This window comes from Sciurus carolinensis, chromosome 12, assembly GCF_902686445.1.
Source record: "Sciurus carolinensis chromosome 12, mSciCar1.2, whole genome shotgun sequence".
NCBI classification, from domain to species: Eukaryota; Metazoa; Chordata; class Mammalia; order Rodentia; family Sciuridae; genus Sciurus; species Sciurus carolinensis.
This window is the reverse complement of record NC_062224.1, coordinates 23,627,960-23,634,004: the sequence shown is the minus strand read 5'-3', so window position 1 is coordinate 23,634,004 and position 6,045 is coordinate 23,627,960. Positions and strand designations below refer to the sequence as shown.

The 6,045-nt window shown below is 37.6% G+C and overlaps 1 non-coding gene across 1 annotated transcript; it reads right to left on the bottom strand.

The window, feature by feature from the left end:
* Nucleotides 1-5,198: 5,198 nt before the first annotated feature.
* Trnai-aau (transfer RNA isoleucine (anticodon AAU)) lies at nucleotides 5,199-5,272 on the bottom strand. Its single transcript has one exon. It is a non-coding gene; the product is annotated as a tRNA-Ile (tRNA).
* Nucleotides 5,273-6,045: the final 773 nt, after the last annotated feature.

Sequence of the window (6,045 nt, the reverse complement as noted above, 5' to 3'; positions counted from 1 at the left end):
CCCACCCACAAAACATTTTCCCTCCTCCCAATATGGTTATAGCATAATGAATCAATGTTCTATGATTTATTATTGTGACTATAAACCTGCACAACTAAAGCACATAGGTTTCCATAATAACTTTCCCCCAGATATTTCTCTTTGCTTGGTTTTCTCTCTCTGTCTCAAAGTCATCCACACACCCTCTAGGACAAACCTTCATTCTTCGGAAGGGCTGGGAGAAGTAACTACCCTGCTTGGTCATGTGGGAGGTGATCCAGAACCCCAGCTAGAAAGGCATTCAAATAGTTCTTCCAAAGTCAGTGCACTCCCTCCCGTGGAAGCCTCTCCTTTCTACAAAAGTCTGTGGCTTTCTGGGAATCTGCAGGGAAGTGGCTTACTTTGGGCTGGCTCTCCACCCAGAGTCTTGGGTTTCAACCTTATTCATGCTATGAATCAGGTATCACTCATTTGCTTTCCTAATCTTGGTTGACATATGTTGTCTGCTGTCATTTCCTCTGCCATTCTCTTTGTTCTGTGCGTTTGTTCCTTTTTTAATCCTTTAATGTTGTTTCAATGTGGTTTATAGAAGGATCACAGCAAATGCATCTGTTCAATCCACCATGATTAACCAGAAGTCTTTGTGCTGATTATTTCTTATGATTTTCTATGTTAAAAAAAAAAAAGAAAGACAAACAACAATCACACTCATTTCTCTTTTGTCTGCACAAAGTTGTCTACAGGTAAGTCTGATCTGCTAATTGAAATGGAATTTTTTTTTTTTAAATCAGAACAACACTCAGGCCTAAGCAAAATTGTTAAGTAGATGGAATTCACACTCGATGCCTTTAGCTTCTCCATTCTTTTGCCATTTTCCCCACTTGATGGCACCCTTCTCTGATATACTTATCTCCATGTTCTCCCCAGGAAATTAGATCTTAGTGGGAAAAATAAACCTGAAAACTTATTCATGCTAGAATGTAAATGATTGACATCATTATAAAGTACTTCTCAGGATATCCATACAATGAAATTTTCTAAACTGAAGTGAAGGTAAACTGAAATTTCCAAAGGTGTGCTTCTGGGAACAGGAATATGTTGAAAGAAGTTCGGGGTTGGGTTGCACAGAGTGAGTGAGAAGGGACAGAAAAAATGAAATGCAAAGGCATAGCAGAGAAAATAGATGGGTTTTAATGCCCAACTTTCGAGAGCCATGCATATAAATCCTATACATACCAGTCCCCAAAATGACAAGATAAAAACATCAAGAAAACAAACTTCTGGGTATTTAGAGACATGATAAGAGACACTTCTCTGTGGAGATACAAATACCATGAAAATTCTCTTATATCTTGTGAACAAAATTATAAAATAAAAGGTTTCCCAGATTCCACTTATACTTTTACCTAGCTAATGTTAATAAGTGGCCTGACTTTTTTGTTATTGACATTAACAGCTAAAGCACTGAAGTTTCAGATCAGGGAAATAAATTTGTATGGACTATTCCAGCATGAATATAAAAGAAAGGAAGTAACTGCCTCCTAGAAAGATAACATTGTTTCTGAGATGATCAGCAAGGAACTCCAGGGACTTCTAGAAATGATTACTGGACCTTTTCAAATACAGAATCTCTGAGGTGTTTGGGCCAACACAAGCAGAAAACTGAAGTAGGATGCTCTTTAAAAAAAAAATGGGGGAGACCCCACTTTGCAAATTGACTTTAATATGCTTCTTAAAGTATTGTCGAGAATTTTAATTTGCTTATCTATTCAATTAGAGATTGGCCTAGATCTGTGGTTCCCAATTGTTTTAGTCAGGGTTTTCACCGCTGTGCCCAAAAGACCTAACAAGAACAATTAGAGGAGGAAAAGTTTGTTTGGGGGCTTCTGGTTTTAGAGGTCTTAGTCCATAGACAGCCAGTTCCATTCCTTGGGGCTCAAGGTGAGGTCGAACATCATGGCGGAAGGGTGTGTCAGAGGAAAACAACTGGGAACAGAGCCACCAAGAAGGAGAGAGAAGGAGAGAGAGAGAGAGAGAGAGAGAGAGAGACAGACAGACAGACAGACAGACAGACAAAGTTCAGTACACCAAATACATATCCCAAAAGCAGGCCCCCAGGGACCCACCTCCTCCAGCCACACCCTATCAGGCTATAATTATACTCAGTTAATCCCATTAGGGATTAATTCACTGATTGGGTAAAGAATCTCATAGCCCAATCATTTCACCTCTGAACCTTCTTGTATTGTCCCACACATGAGCTTTCTGGGGACACCTCACATCCAAACCATAACACCAATGCAGGTGTGTGAATCAATACCCATCTATCATTAAATTGTCATTGGGTCACAGCATAGCAAGAAACTCAGGACCAGTAGTGAGCACTTTGTTAAGGCAACATTCAATTTAAATGATTGTCCTTTATTTTGAGACTGTGTCCCCTCTTTTTTGAAATAGTGATGACAATGGATAGCAGCTCTTCTTTTCTTCCTCTTTCTCCCCTCCTTATCCCTACTTGGATTGTTCTGACTTAACAAAATAGAAAAGTTCATGAATTTCTACTTGTTTCCAACATTTCAAAAATGGAAACCACCTATAACTCAAGATATATAAAGTCACTTCCAAGATTAATATAAATTCAAAATAGTCTTCTGATTTTTCTTGCACTAGAGGATTTCAATATGCTTCTCTTACTTTTTTTAAAAATTTTTTTGCAGTACTGGGGATTGAACACAGAGCCTCATGCTTGCAAGGCAAGCTCTCTACCGACTGAGCCATCTCCCCAGCCTACTATGCCCCTTTTAAACCTGCCTTTTTTCTTACATTGTTATACATCTTTGTGTTGGTCTGCATTTATGTTATGGGGAGGGAGGTAAATTATTTAAAATGCAACAAGTACTTATTTGAAGGTCAAGGTCCACCTAGGTACACTGGTGATGGCAGACTGATTGAAAGGAGAGCTATAGGACTTGCCCCAAAAATGACATTACACAGGAAACATACTCAGCTTGCTTAGATTGTATGTTATAGATTAAGGAAAATAGCATTCACGGGCTTATAAAATATTTTTATTTATTTTCCACTTCAGATAAAGACAATGTCAATTATCCATATCAAAGACCTCAGTTTATACCCAAAGGACTTAAAATTAGCATACTACAGTAATGCAGCCACATCAATGTTTATAGCAGCTCAATTCACAATAGATTGTGGAACCAACCTAGATGCCCTTCAACAGCTGAATGGATAAAGAAACTGTGATATATATACACAATGGAATATCATTCAGCCATAAAGAAGAATAATATTATGGCATTTGCAGATAAATGGATGGAATTGGAGAATATCATGCTAAGTGAAAGAAGCCAATCCCAAAAAATCAAAGGTCGAATGTTTTCCCTGATAAGTGGAGAAGAATGGAGGAACTTTAGATTATGTAGAAGGAAATGGGGGGGGGGTATGAAAAATGGTGGAATGAGACAGACATCATTTTGTCAATATCACTATGTACATGTATGATTACACGAATGGTATGAATCTACATCGTACACAACCATAGAAACCAAATGATGTGCCCCATTTGTGTAAAATGAATCAAAATGCAGTGTGTTAAAAAAAAAAAAAAACATGAAATCACTTCAGTATGCAGGTCAACCCTCAGTAACTTTAGGACATTGGTTCCAGATCCCTCCTCAGATACTAAAGTTCTTGGATGCTCAAGTCCCTTGTATAAAGTGACATAGTATATGCATATAACCTACACATATCCTTCCATATACTCAAAATAACTCTAGTTTACTTATACTACCTAATACAATGTAGGTATTATGTAAATAATTATTACACCGTGTTATATAATAACAAGAAAAAAGTCTGTACACATTCAACACAGATAGAACACAGTAGGCCTAATTACATTGGCTCCTCGGATGTGGAAGGCCAATTGTGTATGTATGTATGCACCCACGGGGTGTGTGTGTGTGTGTGTGTGTGTCCATCTTCAGCAAGTTCTCCCTGGCTAATCTCCATAAAGGTTGTCAGTGCTTTGCAAGAACAGATGTATTATAATTTTTAATCTTAAAAATCACATTTATTCTATAAGTATTCAGAAAGTTGAGTTCCTGATTTAGCTCTGTGAATCACTCTGGGACCTGGCCAAATAATCTCACTTTTTTATGACCTCAATTTCATGGTGTATCAATGAGGAGCATAACATCTTATAAGAGCCTTAAGATACTCCTGTGAGGTAGATTACAGTTAGGAAAATCCTTTCAAAAATGCAAAGCACTACGAAAATATTAAAAGCTTTGCTCAAATTCAAATATCATTTACTGACTTGAGACTTCCAGAATCATTCTTATTTATGTACACATCCAAATCAAATACCACAATTATTACCAATTCCCTGTAATCCATGTGATTCCACTAGCCTTTCCTTTTATTCCAATTACTTACTCTATCTTAAATCTCTATCAAGTCACTAGATTTTATACAAAAGTTTGCACTTTCTAAATATTTATTCATAAAGTAATTTCTTCATAAGAGTTATTTAAGGGATATGTTGCTCTTTTAAAAAAATATTTTCTTAGCTGCAAGTGGACCTTTATTTTATTTTATTTATTTTTATGTGGTGCTGAGAATCGAACCAGTGCTTCACACATACCAGGCAAGCACTCCACCACTGAGCCACAGAACCAGCCCAATATATTGCCTTTTGAAAACCAGTGGAATCTTTTCTTTCTTTCTTTCTTTCTTTCTTTCTTTCTTTCTTTCTTTCTTTCTTTCTTTCTTTCTTTCTTTCTTTCTTTCTTTCTTCTTTCTTTTCTTTCGTGGAGTCACTGAATTTATTAAAATAATAGAAAGAAAGCCCAGCTCCCGAAGAGGGAGGAATCCTCTATGCCATGTATTTTTCTAACATATTGTTCAGTTTGCAAGAAGCCAAATGATTCAAGGTCCAGGAAACAAATAGCAGAGAATGATTCATCTGAAGATATATTAGCAACTACAAATCCATTAGCAGGGGGGTTTAAGGACTTCCACTGGTAGTTTTCCCAACATGTCAAATCTGAAAACTGTTTTAATATCAAAATACCTCCACAACTGAAATATATATAATGACAAAAAGGAAAACACCCTCTGTGAAATTAGTACTGCTTTTGAGTGAATCACCTTTTCCTCGAAAGACACTAATTTAGAAAAACTGTTGCAGAGAGCACCCGTGGCCCGTACGGGGATCGAACCCGCGACCTTGGTGTTATTAGCACCACACTCTAACCAACTGAGCTAACCGGCCACCTGCAAGTCACCCTTTCCTAATCTTAATATCATCTGCATACATTTGAAAATTAGCATACAATGAATGATTGGCAATCATAGAGATCAAGGGACTTACCAGTTTTTGACCCACAGGATGGCAACCAATGACTTAGAGCTAACTCTAGCCATGTTTTTGTCTCACAGTAAGAAATAATTGAGTTCTCCCTTGAACAAAATGGGAGGAAACTAGAAAAATGCAGAATCGGATGTGGCAAGTGGCTGCCTCATGGGTTCTCTCTTTAAATCTAGGGATTGAATTGTTTTTAATCTGAATGATCTCATTAGAAGAAAAACTTTAAAACCTTGCAAGTTATTGAATCTTTTAAGTCCAAATTATGAAGTGTTTACTGTCTGCGACAGTGGTTCTCAACAATGTGAGATTTAATAACCCTTTGTATAACAAATATTCTAGAGTAAGTTCCTTTTGATAAATTAATTTATCTGTTGCATTGAAATAAACCATCCAAAGAATAATTTATTACTTTTCATGATTCTGTGAGTTGACTGGGCAGTTCCTGTGCTTGATGTGGTGTCAACTGAGGCTCTGGGACCCCTGAGAAGCTTCCCTCTTATAAGTGGTGGTTGGTGCTGGGCTGCTGGTTGGGAACTCAGCTGGACTCTTGGTCTGTGTTCTCACTTCTCCTCCAGATCAGCATCTTGCAGTATCTACTGGTGTTTCTTCATAGCACGGGCAGCTGGGTTCAAAGAAGGAGTGCCGGGGCCAGAGATGTAGTGCAATTGTAGATCATA